The sequence below is a fragment of the Talpa occidentalis genome, unplaced genomic scaffold, assembly GCF_014898055.3.
Source record: "Talpa occidentalis isolate TD23 unplaced genomic scaffold, MPIMG_talOcc4v2.1 talOcc4.7, whole genome shotgun sequence".
Classification (NCBI taxonomy): Eukaryota; Metazoa; Chordata; class Mammalia; order Eulipotyphla; family Talpidae; genus Talpa; species Talpa occidentalis.
The window spans coordinates 49,394,972-49,418,149 of record NW_023605083.1 but is presented as its reverse complement, the minus strand read 5'-3'; the positions used below and the strand labels follow the sequence as shown (position 1 = coordinate 49,418,149).

Genomic DNA, 23,178 nt, shown 5'->3' with positions numbered 1-23,178 from the left:
AAACAAAAGCATAAGGAGTAATTGTAAATATGTTATTGGATATACAATATAAAGAGGTTATCTGCATTATAAACAATATAAGAGGGGTGGGGAAAGATGAAAAGGAATAGTTTTTAAATGTGATTAAAGTTAATAGTTTAAAATAGTTTATTAGCACAGAGGTGAGCAGCAGCCATTCGGGAGAGCATCCCTCAGTCAGCACCCGACTGTTAGAGGCCAGTGACCCCCTACATACCCCTCCCAAAACTTTGAGTAAAGCCAAGAAGGCAGAGGGACAGCCTATCTCCCATAGGAAGAAGTGACTGCCTGGGAGAGTAACCTTAACCCCTACACACTGTGCTGACCTTGCCCAGCACTATAGGTTAAGACACACACAAAGAGGAAGAGACCAGCAGCATACAGAGACTTGGTGACCTCCAGGCCCATCCACAGCATCATAGTCCTTGTGAAGTCTGGCATGACAGTGCCAGACCGAGCCTGGCCACCAGTCCCTGACATCCCAGTAGGAGCACCCCGAAGAGATACCCACCAGTACCAGTGGAGCAGTGGCCCTGCACATAGAACAAATTCGAAAACATATAATAGGGAGAAGGAAAAATACAAATACCCAAGCAAGGCCTCTGGGAGATGACACACCACAAAAAGAAAATCAGTCCCCAGAACTCAACACCACCAGCATGGAAGAACTTCTCTGCCTGACATGACTAAAAAACATAAAGAAGAAGGAAAGGAAAAGAATAATATGAAAAATATAATCAATGAACTGAAGAATGAAAATGAGTCTTTAAAGAAGGAAATAAAGGAAATGCAAAATGTTAAAAGATTAATTGAGGAGCTAAAGAATTCTTTGAAAAGCAATGAAAACAGAATTGATGAAATGGAAGAATGAATCAGTACTCTCAAAAATACAGACATAAAAAAAACACAAACGAAAAGGAAAGAGATGGACAAAGGAAAAAGAATAAACACTTGAGAATATCTGACACCATGAGGAAATGAAATATAAGAGTCACAGGACTCCCAGAAGGTGAAGAGAGACAAAGGAACATATTCAAGGAAATAACTGAAGAGAACTTCTCAAGCATGAAGAAGGAAATGAAAATAGAAATACAGGAAGCTAGAACAACAACAAATTACCACAACTAAGGAAAGGAGAACTACAGCAAGATACATAATAGTGAAGTTTCCAAAAGTCCAAGACAAAGGAAAAACAACAAAACTGACAAGGGAAGAAAGAAATAACTTATAAAGGAAAACAGATTAGGCTGACATGAGACTGAAGAAACACTCATCACCCAAAGCAAGGAAAATGAAGGGCTGGGACTACGTCAAACTAAAAAGCTTCTGTATAGCAAGAGACAATAACCAAGAGGAAGCCACACCCCACAGATTGGGAGGAAATATTTGTACTTCACAAACCTAATAAGGGGCTGATATCAGAGATCTACAAAGCATTTACACAACTCAACAAAAACAAAATAAAGAATCTAGTCAAAAAGTGGGAAGACAGCAGAAGGCTCACCGAGAAGACAGAGGTAAGCTGGGAGGCTTGCCCATGCTGGGCACCTTCTAGCCTGCAGTTCCAGCCCAGAGGGGAGCAGCACCCACCACTGGGGCAGACCGGGCATGCAGGGGAGCACGTTCCCACATCGCCATTTTGCAGCAGGGACCTTTCTTTGCTGGAGACTTGTGAACCCAGCAGAAGTTCCCCAGAGGAGCCAGTGGTGAGCTGGGAAGGTCGCCCAAGATGCCGGCCAGTACCAGCAACACAGTGTCACAAGGAATACGGCAAATTAGAAAACAGGCAGTAGGGAGTAGAAAAACCACATGCAACCCAGCAACTCCTCAGCAAAAAAGCACACCGCAAAAAGAAAACCATCTACCAGATTGCAACGACAGTAACTTGGAAGAACTTCTGAGCCTTCCAGATAGAGAATTTAAAATTGCTGTGATTAAAAAACTGTGATTAAAAAGCAGAATAGATGAAATGGAAGAACGAATAAGTACTCTTGAAGACACAGAAATAAAAAGAACTAAAACAGAAAAGGAAGGAGAAGTACGAAGGAAAAAGACCGAAGAAAGACTTGGGGAACTATCTGACTCCATGAAGAAAGGAAATATAAGAGTTATAGGAACCCCAGAAGGAGAGGAGAGAGATGTAGGAACAGAGAAAATATTCATGGATATAATTGAAGAGAACTTCCCAAACGCGAAGAAGGAGCTGAAAATTGATATACAAGAAGCAAGAAGAACACCAAACTTCCATGACGAAAGGAAAAATACAGCAAGACACATAATAATAAAGCTCCCAAGAATCCAAGACAAGGAAAAAATAATGAAACTAACAAGAGGGAAGAAACAGATAACATTCAAAGGGAAACCAATCAGACTGACATCAGACTTCTCTGAAGAAACACTACGGGCAAGGAGAGAGTGGAGGGACATAGTCAACAGACGCCATCCAAGAATTCTCTATCCCGCAAATCTCTCCTTCCTCTTTGAAGAAAGAATAAGGACCTTCCCAGACAAACAGAAACTCTGGAATTTTATTACGACTAAACCCCCACTCCAAAAAATACTACAAGGAGTCCTAAAGCCAGAACCTCAGAGGGACGAATAACAACAAAAGAAGGCCAAAGAAAGTTATTAAAAGAATAAATAAATAAAATCAAAGGAAAGACAAACACAATGGCAAATAGAGATGCTAACATATCAATACTAACTCTAAATGTAAATGGACTAAACTCTTCAATAAAAAGACACAGAGTTGCAGGCTGGATTAAGAAACAAAACCCAACCTTTTGCTGTCTCCAGGAAACACATTTAGCTGCAAAAGATAAAAATAGACTCAAAGTTAAAGGATGGAAAACAATTCTACAAGCAAATGGACCAAAAAAGAAGGCAGGAACAGCTATACTCATATCAGATAAAACAGATTTCAAACTTAAAAAGATAAAAAGAGACCCCAGTGGTCATTACATTATGATCAAGGGGACAATACTTCAAGAAGAAATAACACTCATTAACATATATTCACCAAACGAAAGAGCACCAAAATATATCAGACAACTATTGGCATCTCTGAAAACAGACATCAGAGAAAACACATACGTAGTGGGAGACTTCAACACGCCACTATCAACAATGGATAGATCAACAAGACAAAAAATAAGTAAAGACACTAAAGCTCTAAATAAGGATCTAGAGTGCTTGGGCTTAACAGACATATATAGAACACTAAACCCAAAAAAATCTGAGTATACATTTTTCTCAAGCGCACACGGATCATTCTCTAGGATCGATCATATACTGGGGCACAAGACAAACATCAACAGATACATCAAGATTGAAATCATACCAACCATCTTTACTGACCATGAAGGCATCAAACTAGAAATAAACCATAAAAAGAAGGCAAGGTACTCTCCTACCTCGTGGAGATTGACACCTACACTACTGGAAGTCCACTGGACTAACGAGGAGATAAAAGAAGAAATTAAAAATTCTTTGAATTGAATGACAAGGAGGACACCAATTTCCTAAATGTATGGGATGCAGCAAAAGCAGTAATAAGAGGAAAATATATAGCAATAGATGCTCACATCAAGAAACAAGAAAGAACTCAAAGAAACAACCTAATCTCGAAGCTCAAAGATCTAGAAAAAGAACAACAAAAAAACCCCCAAAACCAGTAGAAGAAAAGAAATAATAAAAACCAAAGCAGAAATAAATGAAATCGAAACTAAAAAAACAATCCAAAAGATCAATGAAACCAAGAGCTGGTTCTTCGAAAAAATAAATAAAATAGATAAACCCCTAGCCAGGCTCACAAGGGCAAAAAGGGAGAAAGCACAAATAAATAGGATAATAAATGAAAGAGGAGAAATCACAACGGACACAGCAGAAATCAAAAGAATAATTAATAACTACTATGAACAGTTATATGGAAACAAGTTCAACAATCTAGAGGAGATGGACAAATTCCTACAACTCTACAATCACCCAAAGCTAGATAAAGAAGAAATAGAACACCTAAACAGACCAATTACAATTAGCGAAATTGAAATGGTAATCAAAAACCTCCCCAAAAACAAAAGCCCAGGACCTGATGGATTTACAAATGAATTCTACCAAACATTCAGAGACGAATTGGTGCCTATCCTTCACAAACTCTTCCAAAAAATTGAGAAGGAAGGTATAATACCTAACACGTTCTATGAAGCCAACATTACACTAATACCAAAACCGAACAAGGACAACACAAAAAAAGAAAACTATAGGCCAATCTCCCTAATGAACACTAATGCAAAAATCCTCAATAAAATTTTAGCTATCAGAATCCAACAGTGTATCCATAAGGTAATTCACCACGACCAAGTAGGATTCATTCCAGGGACACAAGGATGGTTCAACATCCGAAAATCAATCAACGTTATCCAACACATCAACAAAAAGAAATATAAAAACCATATGATAATATCAATAGATGCTGAGAAAGCTTTCAACAAAGTGCAACACCCATTCATGATAAAAGCCCTTGAAATTCTTGGGATACAAGGAACATACCTCAACATCATAAAGGCCATATACGACAAGCCAACAGCCAGTATCATTCTCAATGGTGAAAAGCTGAAAGCATTTCCATTAAGATATGGAACAAGACAAGGATGTCCACTCTCACCACTGCTTTTCAATATAATACTGGAAGTCCTAGCCAGAGCAATAAGACAAGAGAAAGACATACAAGGAATCCAAATAGGAAAAGAAGAAGTCAAACTATCACTATTTGCAGATGATATGATAATACACATAGAGAGCCCCAAAAACTCCACAGACAAACTAATTGAACTCATCAATCAGTTCAGCAAAGTGGCAGGATACAAAATCAACATGCAAAAGTCAGAAGCCTTCCTATACACTAACAATAAATCTGAAGAAGAAATGAAAAAAACCATCCCCTTTATTATTGAAACAAAAAAAATCAAATGCTTGGGAATAAATCTAACAAAAGAGGTAAAGGACCTATACAAAGAAAACTATAAAACACTGTTAAAAGAAATAGGAGAAGATACAAAGAAATGGAAAGACATCCCCTGCTCATGGATTGGAAGAATAAACATTATTAAAATGGCCATCCTACCAAAAGCAATATACCGATTCAATGCTATTCCAATAAAAATTTCAATGTTATTCTCCAAAGAAATAGAACAATTATTGATGAAATTCATATGGAATCACCAAAAACCCCGAATAGCCAAAGCTCTCCTGAAAAAAAAAAGAAGGGAATGGAGGCATCACACTCCCAGATTTCAGGCTATACTACAAAGCCATAATCATCAAAACTGCATGGTATTGGAACAAGAACAGAAACACGGACCAATGGAATCAAATAGAAAATCCAGAAATAAACCCACAGATTTATGGTCAACTAATATTTGACAAAGGAGCAAAGACTATGCATTGGAGCAAAGAAAGTCTGTTCAATAAATGGTGCTGGGAAAACTGGGCCGCTACATGCAAAAGAATGAAGCTTGACTACTACCTCACACCATACACAAAAACCAACTCAAAATGGATTAAAGAACTAGACATAAGACCTGAAACCATAAAATACATAGAAGGAAATATAGGCGAAACACTACGTGATTTGCACATCAAAGACATCTTTACAGACACATCACCCAAAGCAGTGATAGTGAAGGCAAAGATAAACAGCTGGGACTACATCAAATTAAAGAGCTTCTGCACAGCAAAAGAGACAATAACAAAAACAAAGAGAAACCCCACCAACTGGGAGAACATTTTTGCACCCAACACTAATGATAAAGGACTGATCACAAAAATCTGCAAAGAGCTGATGAGACTCAACAACAACAAAGAAAATAATCCAGTCAAAAAATGGGCAGAAGAGCTAAAAAGAAACTTCTCTGAAGAGGAAATGCCAATGGCCAACAGGCATATGAAAAAATGTTCAATATCACTTGTAATCAGGGAAATGCAAATCAAAATCACCATGAGATACCATCTTACACCAGTGAGAATGGCACATATTAAAAAAACTAGCAACAACAAATGTTGGCGAGGGTGTGGAGAAAAAGGAACTCTTCTGCACTGTTGGTGGGAGTGCAAACTGGTCCAACCACTATGGAGAGCTGTGTGGAGATTTCTGGACCTACTAAACATAGAGCTTCTATATGATCCAGCAATTCCACTCCTAGGTATTTACCCAAAGGACACAGCAACATCAATTCGAAAGAGCACCTGCACCCCTATGTTTATAGCAGCACTGTTTACAATAGCTAAGCTTTGGAAACAACCCAAATGCCCAAAAATAGATGACTGGATCAAGAAGATGTGGTACATATATACCATGGAATATTACTCAGCATTCAAAAAAGATAAACACATGCAATTTGCAGCAACATGGATGGCGCTGGAAGGGATCATGCTCAGCGAAATAAGCCAGAAAGAAAAAGAAAAATACCGGATGGTCGCACTCATAGCAGGAATCTAGAAAACTTAAATAAGGGACCAGGAAAATGAATAACTATAAGAAAGTAAAAATCAAAATCAACAAAAATCTATGAACCAGAGACACTTTTATGGGGGTGGGTGGAGGGAGGGGAGGGATTGGGGTCAAAATGGGGGGGTTGAAATTGTATGGGGAATATAAAAATAAAATTTATTATAAAAAAAAATTGGGTAGCAAGTGAAGTGAAAACATACATAGAGCTCATTCCCTATAATATGCACTAGCAATTACCACTGAAAAAAAGAAATTATTGTAATCATTTTTTGAGACTTTACTCTTCCAAATAAAATTAAAGACAAAAATACAAAAAAAAAAAAAAGTGGGAAGAAAAGCTAAAAGAGGAAATGCAGATGGCCAACAGGGACATGAAAAAATGCTTAATATCACTTATAAACAGGGAAATGCAAATCAAAAACACAATGAGGGCCTCCCTGTGGCGCAAGGGGCTAAGATGCAACCTATGAAGCTATCCACAGCCACTGCAGCATGAGTTCGAACCCCAGCCAGGAAGCTACCCACATGATGCAGCAGACCTTTCCTGACTTGCTGTTCCTCTCAGCAGTGTATTTTGGTCAGTCTGTCTGTTCTGTTCCCTACTCTGTCTCTGGTGAATCCTCTCACCCCCACACCTCTGGCCTGTACCCCAGTTCTTGTATGCATAAATAAATAAATCTTTCAAAAAAACCACAATGAGAGATCACCTCACACCAGTAAGAATGGCCCACATTAAAAAAAAACTAACAATAACAAATGCTGTTGAGGATGTGGAGAAAAAGAAACTCTTACATTGCTATGAGAGTGCAAACTGATCCAACCACTACGGAAAGCTGCATGGAGGACCTCAAATTACTAAAAATGGATCTACCATATGACCCAGCAATTCCACTCCTAGGACTCTACCCAAAGGACATAAAAACATTAATTCCAAAGGAAACCTGCACCCCTATGTTTATTGCAGCACTTTTTTACAATAGGTAAGCTATGGAAACAACCCAAATGTCCAAAAATAGATGACTAGATCAAGAAGATGTGGTATATATACACAATGGAATACTACAGCAATCAAAAAAGATAAACTTATGCCATTCCATAGTAACATGGATGGAGCTGAAGGGATTATGCTCAGTGAAATAAGTCAGAAAGAAAAAGAAAAATAGGGATGGTTTCATGTATAGGAGGAATATAGGAAAACCATACAAGGGATCAGAAAAAAAAAAAAAACAGACAAAACTAGCAGTCAAACTATAAATTGGAGATATTCAGCAGGAGAGGGGTCAAAATGGGAGGGAAGAGTACAAGAGTCTATGGTGACAGTTTATGGGTATCTTGGTGGTGGTAATTTTTTGGGAACAACACCTGAGAGGAAAAAAATCAAACACTGTACAAAAATGAATAATGATATAAAAGCATATAAATATGAGAAAAGTAATTTATAACTAAGATGTGTAATTGCATTGGCAACCACAGAGAAGATACATTCAGAACATACACAAAGGGAACCAAATTATGTCACTACAGAAAAAAAATCAATGGAACACAAAAGAAGGCAGCAAGAGGAAAGGAGGAACAAAAATAGACTACAAGAGAATACATATACTGAGGATGAAAGGAAGAGTCAGAGGACTTTAGGGGCACTTGGAGAAGTTATGATATAGAAGGAAATGATGTTTTGGATTATCAATTGAAGAGCCTGGAGAGCACTGCTTTGTTATTTTGACTGAAGTTTCTGAGTGTGATAAGAAACACCAGTACATACTCCAAAAATGAAGAACTGTAGCCAGAATAAATGAAAACAAATCTACACGAAGTGATGTCAACATTGTGAGGGCACAAGATGTCTATTTTTGTCCCCACTCTTCAACATTAAAATGGTGATATTTATCCACGAAGAAAAGAGTCTTTAAAAAGAGCTGCGGGATTCTGTACCATATGATATCCCAAGAGATCTGGGGGGAGTCTGCCCATGTGCTGGGCAGTCCTGGTTGTGCCTCTTGTAGTGGTCCTTGAACTGGCTCTACCCCTTCTAGATGACAATCTGGGAGATCCTGGAGAATGCTGATTTAGATAATCACCAACAGACGAGATAGCCTTTGAGTAAGTCCAGTATTCCAAGAAGTTCTAGCACTCTGTTGAATAAATAACTGGAGTTTGGATGTACTGGGGAGGCTAAGAAGAACAGTTTGATTTTATCCATGTCATAATGCCCTCAAAGTGGCATAGCTTGGGGCCAAGAAAGATCTTTGACCTGTGATTTATCCTGGAGGAGAAAGGGAGGGCATGTGAATGAGAACCCAACTTCCCCAGTTCTGTGATGCTGTGCTAAAGGGACTCACTCCTCTCTTTCTCCTTGTAGAGAATCGTGAGGTACCTGACTGGGACAACAGTGGGAGGGGAGCAATAGGCAGAGCAGTAGATAGGATTATCAGAGGAGGGCCTCCCTGGCGGCCTATGGGTTAAGTCTCAGTGCTATCATGGCTGCAGCATTCCAGCCAGGGAGCTAACCCACATATGGCACAGTAGACCCCTCCTTTCTCGACCGCTGCTCCCCTTAGCAGTGTATTTCAGTCAATCTGCCTGTTCTGCTCCCCACTCTGTCCCTGGTGAATTCTCTCACCCCACCCCCCATACCTCTGGCCTAATAGCCAATACATCTTTAAAAAAAAAAAAAAAGACCAGAGGACATTAAATGGCTGCAAATCCTGACTGCATTCTGAATTCCATCAAGAAATCTCTCAGAAGCTGCTGGGGAAATGTCACCTGAACATAATATACGCAACTGGCCGATGGACACCCTGGTGTTCCAGGTGCCTCACCTACAAACACCACCAGTGTGTGACCATCTCCCTATATGCCTCCTTAATGGTGACACAGTGGGCTTTGGCAGGTGACTAGTGAGCATACTCAGAAAGTCTGCCAAGTCTGCAGGCCAGGAGAAAGCACAAACTTGAGTTTTTGCCACTTTAGGAAAAACAAAAAGGAAGTTGTCAGCACTCAGCCTGGTGTGTTGCAGGATCCAGAGAAGGCTTACAACATAATTATTCTAACCACAAGAGAAGGCAAGAAGCAGAGAGCAGGTACAACCACATAATACCTGATTTAGTCTCAGAATCTCTGGCAGGGCAGACAGATAACAGGAGTCTCCCAAAGGCAATTACCAAAGACTGGAGGAAGTGACTGCTTCTTCAAATGAAAAGACAGTAATGTAAAACTTCAAAGAACAAGAAAAATTAAGGTATAACATGACACTACCCAAAGATCGCTATAATCTTACTGGGAGTCCAAGACCTGGAGAGCTGTACTATACCTTGAATATACTTTGTACATACTATACAAAGATTTCAAAATAACCTTTAAGGAAACACAGCCAGCCACAAGAAAACAGAGTATTCAATGTATCCAGAAAACAATACACAAACAAAACTAGAAGTTTAGCAAAGATAGAAATCATAAAATATAACCAAACAGAAATCCTGGAGCTTAAAAATACAATGAATGAAATGAAAAATGTAATAAAGCACAGCAATAGCCGACTTGATCAAGCAGAAAAAAAGAATTTGGAGACTGAAGACAAGAACTTGGAAATTATCCAGTCAGAAGAGGAAAAAAAGATGAACTAGAATGGGGTCATCAAAGGACAAATTATTAGAGTTATAGAAAAGTTAATGGATAAAGAAAAAACAACAACACAAGGCCCAACTATATGCTTACAAAAACTTGCTTTAACTGTCCTTAAAGTTATGCACATACACACAAAATGAGTGAGAGAAAACGATATTCTATGACAGCATAAAGCAGAAAATAGCAGGGGTAACTATACATATATCATATAAAATAGACATTAGGCCAAAAATAGTGAGAAAAAACAAAGAAGGTCATTATATGATGGTACAGGATCAACTGATCAAGCTAATATAATGATCACATATGTCCAATATCAAAGCATTGGAAAATATTAAGCAAAGGATTTTATTCTCTGGCTAAGTGCAATTTATTCCAGGAACATAAACAAATTTTTGTTTAACAAAATCAGTTAATATGATACATCACATTATATGAAGTCGGTTTGGAGAGGCATTGGGCTCAGTAAGCGGTGTTCTTGGGTTATTTCTGAGAAAAGTTTCATCAGAGCTCCCCTTTCAACAGCACCCAGTGAGTTTCCCCATGAGGCAGAGGCATTTAGTCATATTCAAAAGGGCACGTTTTTTATTAAAAAAGGAAGGGAAGTCAAGGATGCTTGCACAGACACAAGTGGGCAGAAAAGCTGCCTGAGGATAGGTTTGCTCAAGGAGACACCACAGGAGGGCAATTTGGAAGGACAGTTGCCTCTGCTGCTTTGCAAAAGGAGAAGGTTCATGAAGAGAAACACCAGCACACAGGTGGGCAGGAGAAGCTGCCTCTTGCTAGTGCAGAAATTGTAGTGATATAGTCTTCTCTCTGGGAGGGGTTCATTCCACTGTGGAATTACTAATTGTTGTTAAAGTATTTCTAGGGTTGGTGCCTAAGAATTTCTTTTTCCTGTATTTGCTCTAAGTAGATTTGAGAGGACAGTAGTTGATTCTTTACAATGGCCCTTGGGCCTTCATATTCCTGCCCCCAGGTCTGTGCCTCTGGATACTTTTAGATAGCATGTTTAGTGACTATGCTAATTATTTCTACTCCCACCTCATACATCACAAGACTGTGATGCCTCCTTCCCAAACAATGATAATGATGGAGGCTAAGAGCAGAAAATTTAGGAAGGAGACAATAATACTTTCTGGAAACTAAATCATAGTATGAAAAAAACACTTTATACTTGTCATCTTGTATTTCTCTTTCGCAAAGAAAATGATTATTGCTTTGTGTTTTGTAGAGCATGGCCAAAAAACAGGAAACTCAGAAAAAGTTCAAAGGGCCATCTCACTTTCAAAACCTTTCTCCTATTATATCCTTAGATGTCCTCTTTACCTTACAAGGCATTTTCCTCACAGCTGATCCCATCTACACTAACAAGTTTAATTAGCACTTGTGGACTAAGGAAGTAAAATTCTACATTTCTGCTTTGCTGAGAAATGTCTGGTCTGCACAGATTGCCTCCAGAGGATGGAGTCAGTGGAACAATGATTTTGGTTCACTGAAAAATCCTGGATAAAGAAACAAATGAATGTCTGAAAAAGCCTGCAGACGAAGCCCCTGTCATGTTTCCTGACTTACAGGAGGGAGGATGAGGTAACAGCCTGGCTGGGCCTACACATCAATAAGGGTACTTTTGGAATATGGAGAATCAATTAATCTTTGATCCTTGTGTTACAGTCCCAACCAACAAGAGTGGGTCCTTTGCCTTCTCACAATAAATTTCACCAGAGAGCACTAGGTATAGCTGAACCAGGCAAGACCTTATTAGAGAGATTCATGCAGGAGGGAATCGGTGCCAGAAAGGAGAATTTAACCTGGCTCCTTGGAGGGAGTGAGGAGATATTTATAGGGTAAGTCCAGGCAGTGGCAGGAGAGCAGCCTTATTCTGGGTTGGGCTATGCTTGGGCATGCGCAGACAAGTTACATTCCAATTGTGTATATCGTTAGGATCTAATCCTTTTTGTTCAGCATGGTACCTCATGATCAGTGTGATGGGCCAAATTGTTTGGACAAAAAACCAACCAAAGAAATAAACCAAAATAACACACACACACAAAAACCCAAATTGTTTGAACAGGGCTTGTCAGTCCATGATTTAGTCCACCTGTTCAAACAGCACTTGGTATAACTAACTCATCCCACCTGCCCGAAATTTCTTTCACTTAGGCTGTGTCACGTCCATCTTCCAAAACACAGATATCTCAAGTTACATTAGCTCTGTAAAGGCAAGGGATTGCTTTGAACTTATGTTTTTCCTTTATCAATTAGGTTTATTAGAAGAACCATCCTTTAGTTAACTGAAAATGTTGGAAATTAACCAGATGCCTTCTTTATGAGGAAAAAATAATTATATATTTTTTTCTGTGTGTGTAAAACCCACGTAAGGAGGCCCAAAACGCTAAAGGTGGAGCAAGTCACTCAGAGAAACCTGATAGTCATGTCCTGGGCCCTGGTCCTCAGTTTGGTTCTAAATAACTGATAGAAATTAAGAGTAGAAAATCTGGGATGAAACCATTGCAAGACCAGAAACTAGAAGTGGGGGTAGAAATGATTAACATAGTTGTCAAGCCAGCTACAGAAATGAAAAATCCCTAGGTATGGACTGTTATCAACAAAGCAGATTGCTATAGAAAGTATCCAGAGGCGCAGCGCAGAAGTGGGAATATGCAGACTGATTATAGAGAATCACTGGTTCTTACAAAATCAATCTAGTCACACCTTGGTAGTAATTAATCTAACAATAGATAATAATTCCACAAAGGAATGAATCCCTGCCCCAAAGAAGAAAACTATCAGTTACAATTTCTACAATTTCTGCATTTTCCACTGGCAAAATAAAGCCCTTCCAGCTCCTGGTGACTATGCAGGTGTTTCTTTGTACAATCATTTCCCCTTTGCAAAGCAGCAGCAGCAACTGTTTGCCTGCTTGAATCTGTGCAAGGGTCTTGCTTTCCTTTCCTTTTTCTAATAAACCTGTCCTTTTTAAGATGGAACCGTCCCCTGCCTGTATCTGTGCAACTGTCCTCTATGGGGTAAACTTGCCCTGTGCTGCTGAAAGAGGAACTCTGCTAAAACTTTTCTCAGAGGTAACCCAAGGACCCCATTCAGTGAACCCTACATCTCATCAAAATGACATAACCACTTGATAAATTTCTTTTACTAAACTTTGGATTCACTTACAGAGGTGTTTATTTCAGACGACACACATAAAACCCAAATGGTATAATTCAGAGTCAGCCCCAATTGCTCATTGTAAGTTAAGGTAGAAAGTATCAGGCTTTTCTGCCCTCTCACCATCAGGATAGATGAGGGAACCCTGCGGTCCTGAATGCATGCCTGATGGCGGGCACCTGGAATAGGGTGTGGACATAGGTAGATGGGATTCACCTGGGCTAAGACTGGGCTTTTATGGGTGGCGTCATGGGGACGCCAGCAGAAGCCGAGAAAGAAGTAGAGAAGCAGAACAGAAGCCAAGAGAGAGAAAATGCTGGAGAGCCCAGATAGAGTGAAGACTTGCTGGGGGCTTGGAGGCCTGCTGGCCTGCCAGCCTCCCAGCCCCCCTGCTTGCCATGTACCTGGTAAATCCCAATAAAAGTTGGCAAAGCCACCGAGGGCTCCAGGACTCCTCTTTTACCCGGTCTGCTGGATCAGAAAACTTGCCCTGTGTCCTTCCTGCCCCTACGCTCATCTTTTCTTGTCTACCTAAATAGAGGTACTTTGGGATCATTATAGCCAAGGTTAACTCATTATTTTTTCACCAAAACAAAAGTTAAAATATTTAAAAATATATAATAAATAAAAATCCCAGTTCTTCTGTTGCCAAACCTGACTAATGGCATTACCTTTTCCACTCAAGAAAGCTTGATTCCCTGCTCTGACTATACATTGTCAGTCACTAAGTCACTGCTTTGATGCTACTCCAGTAAATTTTCCACTTTTTGTTAATCGCACGAAGGAAAACCTCTTGTCCACTGCCAAAAGACAACATTGGGGGCTTAACCACTTGAGAGCTACTGCTCTCTACTCCCACCTTTCACCATTAATTACTCCAGTAACCATGAAAATAAAATCAGTTGTCCCCATCCCTCCTGGCTGCTCTGGTGCTGGGCCTGGGTTCTGCCTGTAACTGGCTCCAGATAAACAGCCTTATCACTTTCTTACTCTACAAACTTGAATGTGGCTTTACAGTAATTTGTGAGAACCAAGTTTCTTTGTCTCTGAAATGGGGATAAACCAATAATGAGTTCAGAGATAAAGAATGTCAAGTACCCAAAGCAGAACGTTTAATGTGTTCTCCTAGCAAATTCTTTGTCCTGTTTCAGATGACTTCCACTCCTCTCTGGCAGAAGTAACTCAAATAGATTTTGCCATCACCACACCGAAAACCAGAAGTGCCCAAGAGCTCTGCGCCATCCTACCTTACATAGGTCTTGCAGGGGAGGTCATCGTTACTCCAGTTCAGTGTTTCCCAAAGCACACTCTGCACGATAGCTGCTTTGCAAATCACTCCTAGGAAAAAGGCGCCATGGTTAATCAGTGCAATGGCTAATCAAAAAAACAGCACTTGTAGCTTCATTTTGAGGAGTCACAATGAACACTAGCTTAGAAGCTTCTGAAAAGAAGTCCCTCGGTAAAGAATTACACCCAATCAAACATTTTTACAGTTTTTTTGACAGTAGGTGCCTTTCTTGGGTAAAAAAACAAAAACAACAACAAAAAAACTTTTATTATTTCAAGGGATATACTGTGGTCAGCTCACTGGGCCCTAATTTCCCAACTTCCTCACTCCCTTTTTGCAATAATTCCTGATTCTGGAGTTCCAACTGGACGAAGTACATTGAGGCTAACATAGAACAAGCTGTTATTTATTATATTTCATGCACACACTAACACAGACATCAGACCTACATACAGGTTATGACAGTAAGGCATGGTATGGATAAGGTCTAGAGTCCTATAGATTATCCCACTGTATTGACCTCTGAAGGAGGTTCTGTGACTATTCCTGTCACATTTCTTACCATTAGGGAGGACTATAATGTGAGGGACCCTCTCCTATTTCAACACCTTGCTGCTTCCTTCACTGGGTAGATGAGGCTCGTGGTTCCTCAGGGGCCACGTGCAACTTTCAAGCCAGGGCTGGGGCTGCCCGCATTAATCCTGAAGGATCACCCAATTGTCCGGTAAAGGATAAAGCTCAGAGGGCTGAGAAACCTGTATGTTGTTTTACAAATATGGAGTCTTTGTTTTTCTAAAGCCTATGTCTAAACCAGGAGTGGGAGCTGATTTTCTTACATTTAGAGCTCTAGTCTCTGCTAGTGCCCCACGCCTCCCAGCAGGCATCTTTCTCCGCATCCAAGCTCCGCTGACTAGATTATATTAATTTTATATGAATGAGACAGCAGCTGCATTAACTGGCATAAGCACCAGCCACCGCTTAACGGGAATGAACCGGAGCGAAAGGCAAGGCTGCCCCCAAGTGGGGAACCCACAAAGAGCCGCGACACTTAACACCTGAGTTCAGGCAACTGACTGGCTGCGCATTTTCAGCTCCAGGGACCCCGCCTCACCTTGAGAGGCGCTGGGAAGGAAAAAGGGGTGCATGGGGGTGTTGAGGAAAAACAGGCGAACCTAGTGTCTCCCAATCTATGGAGCCCATAAAGAAACGATTTAAATTCAGATTCCCAAGCTGGACATTGTGATTTCGCAAGACCAGAGTGGGGTCCAGGGTTTCAAACCCTCGTGATTCTGGTTTCTAACCTGGTGATTCTGGGCACGAGGCAAAGTTGGAGATTCAGGGCTGGGAAGCAACTTTCTGTTTTCCTTTCCAGGGTTCGGGGCGCGGGCTGGGCTCGCGGGGCGCGGTCCCCAGAAGGCGCCGTCTTTCCTGGGCATCCCCTGGACTCGGCTCCCGAGGCTCCCCGGCAGCCACTGCGCGCGACCCCTCCCCCCACCTAGGATCCGCCCCGCCACCGCCGTTTCCATGGAGACCTGCGCCGCGCGCGCGCCGCGTCCTACCTGTGTCAGGTTGCACCTCTCTGCCCTCGCCCAGCGCTCAAAGCCGGACGGAGGAGGATTCTGGTCCAGGACAGTCAGGCTGAGAAGTAACTTTTAAAATTATATATTATTCTTTTTGCTTATTAATCTTACTATTTCTTCTGCCCATTCCTTATTAAAGATGAGTTTTAAGAGTTTTGCATTTTTGTTTCTTTTAGGGGAAGGGAATATACATGTGATTTGTCTTTCTAGTACTGTAATGTAACATTTTACCTTTAGATTTAATTGTTTTAAGCAGACTGACTGATCCCAGATCTGAAGGAATCCTTGCTGTACTTGCTTTAGTGATTTGGGTGCTCGGTGGTGATCCGGACACTCAGTATGTGGCTTATAATTGTGCCAGTAGCTGGCCACACCAAGGTGATTACCAGGCCCTAGGCTTCCAGTTCTTTTAAAAAAAAAATTATTTTGTTTATTTATGCATACAAGAGCTGGCGTGTAGGCCAGAGGTGCAGGGAGGGGGGTGTGTGTGTGTGTATTCACCAGCGACAGAGTGGGGAGAAGAACAGGCGGATTGACTGAAGTACACTGCTGAGAGGAGCAGCTGGCGGGACAGGAGAGGTCTGCTGGTCCATGTGGATTAGCTCCCTGGCCAGGGATAGAACTCTTGGTGCAGTGGCTGCTGATAACTTCATAGTGCTGAGACTTAACCTCCCACCAGGGAGTATCCTAGGCTTCCAGTTCTTTACTGTCTGATCTTACCTTTCCTTCCAAGGTCTGCTGCCTTAACTGTACTGGATAAAGGAGGTCAGGTGATCACAGGGCCCAAGAGGGAATGCAAAGAGTGTGCGCTCAGAAGCATCTAGACTGAATTTGGGGCTCCGAAGCCCTCTTTATTCTAATCAGTGTTGGCCAGCTCATTCTGATCAACTTCACTTAGGAGAGGGCCACACCTTCTGGTTGTCAACACTTAGGCCTGAATGTATCCCTCAAAAGATGTCTTAGGTAATTTGATGGCCATGTTTCAGTGAGTGGGTCCTACTACAGGTGGCTATCAGTATTTACTTTCAGATGGTGTTTAGAGTTCAGTCACCTGGATGAATGCTGAAGGTACTTCTTGACTCCTGCAGTTTGGGTGTTCAAGGTGGCCGGCTGCTAAATGGAAATCTTGCTGCCTCAGGAAACAGGTTGATATGAGGAGTGAGTGCCTCAGAGGAGAAATAGGGAACCCTAGGGAATAGTGTTGCTTTTACTTTTCACAGAATCCAATGGGGAACTATTATTATCTTCAGTTTACAGAAGAGGAAAGAGAAGGCACAGGGAATTTCAGAAATTTACCTAGTGGTTGAGTCCAGAATTTAACCCACAATGAATGTAATTTCCAAGTTCATACTCAGTATACGGAATTTAGCTTCATTTTCTTTCGTTTTCAAGGGGCTTTTATACAAACCCTACACCCTCATTAACTTAATCACATCTATCCACTAATTTAACAGTGAGATGTTTCATTTCTGCCCCTGCCATCTGACTGTAATGCCAAGGGGACAGAGACAAACGTATCCATTTAATTGTTTTGTACCTGGCACATGATAGGCACATATATTTATCTTATAAATTAGCAAAAAGAAGGAAATATAACAGATTTATAATTACCTTTTCTGGGTCATGTATCTAAGATATTTTATTCCCATTTATTCCTGAAGCATGCGGCAGGAAAGTAATATAAACCCTCTCCACTAACACCCGAGCCCCCGCCTTTTACCAATGCAGAAACGGAGGAAAAGATATACTCATTATAGTATGCACAAACCCAGGATTGTTTGCTAGACTCCAAAATCGATAGTTTTTCCACATACCACAGTCTGCTGGATCATCTAGAATAAGGTAGTAGTGGTATGAGAAAGGTTGAGTTTTTTTTTCTTAAGTGAAAAATGAAAAGTAAAAATCTGATTGTAGATGTGTTATTCTTTAGTCTGTCAATAAGGCCTTGCATGAAGAGAGAAAGTATGTGAATAACAGCAAAATGCCATGTTGGGAGACTACCTCATTTAGAAGAGATTGTTCTTTCATTTGAGTCCTGGTTTAGGGAACCCTGAGCTTATACATTAAATTGGGCCAGGGAAAACTAGAAGCATTTTATCTATCAGTTCCTTTTATCATTGTCCTGCTAGATATGTGTTAACTGGAAATAGTCTCAATGATTGACAAAAAATTTATTAGATAATCAAGGTGAGCATTCAAACCGGGGACATAGCCCAACAGATTTACTCTGTGAGAGCTGTTCTGATATATACAGGTTTGAATATTCTTTGTATCGCTAGGAACAATGCGTAATTGACATTAAGAATGTAGTTATACTTGACAGGACAGGCTTTTAGTTCTAAATTGTTCTGACCTAAGATCTGCTAATGTTAGTGGAGAACAATGCAGATTTAACCTCTTGCTTTCTAAAGAGTACTTTGCAGAGATGCAAACACTGGCTTTACCTTCTTTCTCTTCAGGCAGCAGAAATCCTGTACAAGCTGCAGCAAGGAGCCTGTTTACACTTTAAGTCTATGAAGATGGCTTTGCTCTCTTGCTTGTTAGATGGGGTGGAGTAGGGGGTGGTAGTGAATTTCCAGAAATTTTATGAAATGTTCACAAATGGAATTGCAGGACTTTTGTTTCATTATTTTAAACTGCAAAGTTTATGAGTAAGCATTTGATGCGTAATAATGGAGTCTGTTGAGGGCTAAGATTTGCTGTGGAATATGTCATGTTTTTTAAAACCTGTGTTGTGTTTCCTGATTTATCTCTGCTCTGTTCTGATTACTTAGCAGAACAGATATGATTTAACTTTAGGTAAAATTCAGTCTCTATTTCCAGCTATAACTGTCACACTCCTACTTTTCCCAGCCTTTAATTTAACATAGTTAACGCTTATGTTTTCTCCCTTTTGGTTCTCATTTTCCTTAATTTCCTCTGTTGTCTTTCTTCTTTTGTCCTAATCATTCACCTTGCCTTTGCCTGCATTTTTGCTCTTCCTCCTGGGGACTTTAGGGGTGACGGTCACTTTAGCTTTCCTGTTTGACTGTCTTAGAGAAAATAGCATCTTGTTATGCCTGTAGGTGGCATGTGCAGACTGCAGTCTGAGAAGGGCTTGGGAGGTGATGCTTAATTCTTGGATGTTTTCAGTGGATTGACTGAAACAGTATTGAAACAGTGAAGCACTGAGATCTCAAAGAAAACCTAGCATTCAACAAGGAATAAGATGTAGACTTATTAAGCAAACAACTGTTTATCTATGTGTGCTGACAGTGCCTGTTCTGCACCATGCTCTTCAACAATTACAAATCATAATTCTAGAACACTTTCTTTTTTTCTATTTAGCTTCAGGTGTTTTCTTTTCCATGGGCAGGCCAGTCTATTTGTGTTTGAATTGATCATCTGTTCATTTCGGATTTAAATACACAACTTGAGCTGTGTGCTGGTCATGTCAATATAGAACCACCTAAATAATTAGAAGCATAAAGTCGTATGTCCAAGAATTAAGAGCAAGAACTCTGGAACTAGTGGACTTGAACTCTTTCACCTGTGAGCTGTGTGACCAAATTGCTTAACCTCTTTGTACCTCTGTTGTTAAAACATTAACTGTTATGTGTTAGCAATTGTTATTGTCATTAATGGTTGTCCTTAGATCCCACTGAGCCATGATATATCTATAATTCTATATCTATATCTACCAAGGGTTTTTGTTATTAAGTCACTGGTTTCCAGATTTCCGAGGTCATTGGCATATGACTTCCTGATAATGTGCTTTCAGGCTGTCCTCGTTTATCATCAGAAAGTTATGGAAAGGGCACTGGACTTTCCAACGCCACAGGTTCCCTTGAAATTTGGCTATGGCCACTTAACATCTATGGGCATAGTTGTTCTCCTCCTCTCTCTGGATTTGCATGTTTATCTCTAACAAGTGACAGGCATCATTGTCCTAGAGAGAGCCAAGGGCCGCACTGTGGCCCTAATGACACTAAACTGCATCACGACAAAAATAAAGTCATATGAACTAAATAGATGCCGGAGGCTAGCTCTGGTGAACAGGGTTGAGCCATAGAAATTATCAAGAAATGATATACACAAAAATAGAGCTGAAGCGGGAGCCAGGGGACGCAAGGCCTCATTCGTGGTCAAGTGTGCCAAGTGCCCGGTGCAACTCGTATTTATTGATACAAGCAGCCCCCCACCCCTCCACCACCTCAGGTTAGTTACTAGACAATGAAGTATTCTCTTAGCATTTGGCCCTGTCCGGGCACACATTCACCACCAAGGTTATGCACCATCAGGTCATTCTATTTCTTTTTCTAATCTAGTTTGTCCCCTAGACGTAGCTTCACAGACAAAAGAAAGAATACCCTAATCTGTAATGGGCCAGTCCTCTGACCCAGTTTTTTAGCCATGATCAGCTTTTTAGCAATGACCTTGATGTTTTCCTTGTCTCAGCACTGCATGCCTTAGGGTTCTCCAACAAATAGACATTTCTCTGAAGAAGACATGCAACTGGAAATGAAAAGCTGATCGACAACACTAATCACCAGGGAAATGCAAATCAAAACCATAATGAGATACTACCACATATGTATTAGGATGGCTGTTATTAAAAAATAAAAGGTAAGTGTTGGGAAGGATGTGGAAAACAGGAGAATCTCTGTGTGCTATTGATGAGAAGGTGAATTGGTGCATTCAGTATAGAAAACAGTATGAAATTTCCCTTATTCTCTAAAATGGATAGATCTCTTTCCCCTAGAAAATTCCGTGATACAAATATTTATTACTTCCAGGACAGACAGTGTTTTCAGAAATTACTTGTCATTGCATAAGTATGTGTTTAACAGAAAGTGTCCATTTAGTATTATTTAGTATCAGCATTATTTGCATAGTATTATAACTTCATACTGTTTAGTAATACCTAGAAATGCATTTATTTATGAGATCCATTTCCTATTGGGCATAGTCATATGTAACCTGAGAGCACTGAATAGAAGTTAGAGAAAGGAGGTAGTAGAAATTAAGTATAAGTCAATGGAACAGGACTTGTTAAATATCAGATTTTGGTTTCAATCTGAAAAATTTTCTCCAAAAACGACATGATAGTCATTATACTTACTGTATAACGTTTAAGAAATATACTTCTTTGAATTTAGTAGTCAGTTTTATGTGAATATGCATTTATGCCTTTCAGTGTCATTTGTTTATTACTGAAGCCATTCTTACTTCAGCTCATATAAAGATTCTTCAGGGGCTTTAAGTGAATCAGGCCACCCCTCAGCAGTCTACACCCCTCTGCCTGGGCTAAGATTCTTCTGCCTATATTGTCTCTCATTTGGAAACCTCCATACATGCTCTTCCTTCTGCCAGAAACATTCTTCCCTTCCTTTTCTTGGATTGGCTAACTTGGTTATACTGCAGTTTTGCAGAGTTTTCACATCTGCAGAAGTCTGTTTGCCATTTCGGTGGCTCCCAAGTGTCCTGAGCCCCTATAATCTCAAAAATACATTGTGCTCTTCTAACAGGAAGAATGCTGGTTAATATTCCCTTCCCCACAGTGAACCTTGTAAAATGATTTGGTTTCAATAATTATAGGGATCCCTAGGTATATAAGCTCAAAGGGGCCAGAAAAGAGACTGATTGCCCCACACAGAAGAGGTTTGAGGAGCTGGGGTGGTGTCCTCCAGAGGAATGGTGGAGAGTTATGGAGATACTCATATTGATTAAATCAGAGGTAATTCATGTTGAAAAGGGGTTTATGAAGTTGCACATCCTGTGTTACATTTCTAAGAAATCAGAATGGCTAATACAAAATTATGAGTATTTGATGTATTTGGATATTTCGTAGAAAGAAAATAAGGGGTGGGTGCCGGGGACCAGCCTCGGCAAAATGTCGTGTCAGGGGTTCCTGAAAGGATGAGACAACGAAAGGACTGAGGGGAAGGGGGTGAGGTAGAATGAGGAGACACTGACACTTGGTGAGGTGCTAGTATCTTCTGCTGAGAGACTCAGCAGGTCTTTATTTATTCATTTTTAGTAAGCAGAAAAAAAATACATTGTCATGTGTAAAGCAGAAACAATTAGTGTATTTTATTTCCATGGACTACTGGCTCCTACGGGTCCCAGCTAGAAGGTAGCCTTCAAGGTTAATAGATAAAAAACCAGACCTAACACTAAACCTTATTTTTTCAGCTAGACAATTATTTAAAACAGTGGATAGCAGCCAGTGCATCCCTATCAGCTAAAGCCTAAGCAAGAAAAGACTTCTTATTCTCATGGCCTTCACAGCAGGGGCCGGCTGCTACTCAGCTATCAGAACTTTTTCTACCTAGACACTCCTTAACTCAAATAGCTTCATTTAAAAACCTTCCCAAGAAACTTAAAGGGAAGGCAAAAGAAGGACCTACTATAATAGTTGTATTGTAATGCTTGTCAGGCATGTTCAATAACTTGTCTCCCATTGTCAAGTGGGCCAAATTGTTTAATAATTAGTTTCTAACAGATAATTTTCTGTGCCGTTTATTTGCAGTATACTGATGCATATAATATAGTGTCTAATGTACTTTTTGGGAAATTTTTCTCTTTTTATGATCAAGAACAAAGAGTGAAGGGATGTTAAATCTTCAGCCCCACAGTGTGAGGCACAAGGAATCTTTGGCCCCACGGTGTGAGGCCCTTTAGCTTCAGCCCCACGGTGTGAGGCCTTTTGAACTTCGCTGCTTGCCAGTGTCTTATCTGGCTGGGGCACAAGGCCTCCTGCAGCAGGTGGGTATTCAGTGGGGAGGGACTAAACTAGAACATTCAAGGGAAATGGTCATACTTTCAGTATCTGTTTTCTCATCTGTTCCTGCTCTAGACCCAAGGCTTTAAACTTTCTGCCTTATTCCTTCCATGTATAACATGCAGCAGGTCCTCAATAAAAGCCAGAGAGTTAATCTTTGACCAAGCTAGAGCTTGTAGTATTGGACAACCTTTTTGAAATTAGAACCATGTTGACAATACTAAATGAA

General features: G+C 40.4%; 1 protein-coding gene and 1 long non-coding RNA gene across 2 annotated transcripts in view; one reads left to right on the top strand and one right to left on the bottom strand.

Moving 5' to 3' along the window:
• Nucleotides 1-15,980, bottom strand: part of LOC119232690 (uncharacterized) — a 43,697-nt gene extending 27,717 nt beyond the window's left edge. Inside the window, exons 1-2 of the long non-coding RNA XR_005122178.2 lie at nt 15,908-15,980; nt 14,566-14,656 (exon numbers count right to left, since the gene is read on the bottom strand). This is a non-coding gene — a long non-coding RNA (uncharacterized LOC119232690). The remainder of the gene's footprint in view (nt 1-14,565; nt 14,657-15,907) is intronic.
• A 184-nt stretch (nt 15,981-16,164) lies between these two features.
• The window catches only part of LOC119231410 (uncharacterized), a 55,162-nt gene continuing 48,148 nt past the window's right edge, over nt 16,165-23,178 (top strand). Inside the window, exons 1-2 of the mRNA XM_037493169.2 lie at nt 16,165-16,251; nt 20,624-20,791. The gene's annotated coding sequence lies outside the window, so the exon portion shown is untranslated. The remainder of the gene's footprint in view (nt 16,252-20,623; nt 20,792-23,178) is intronic.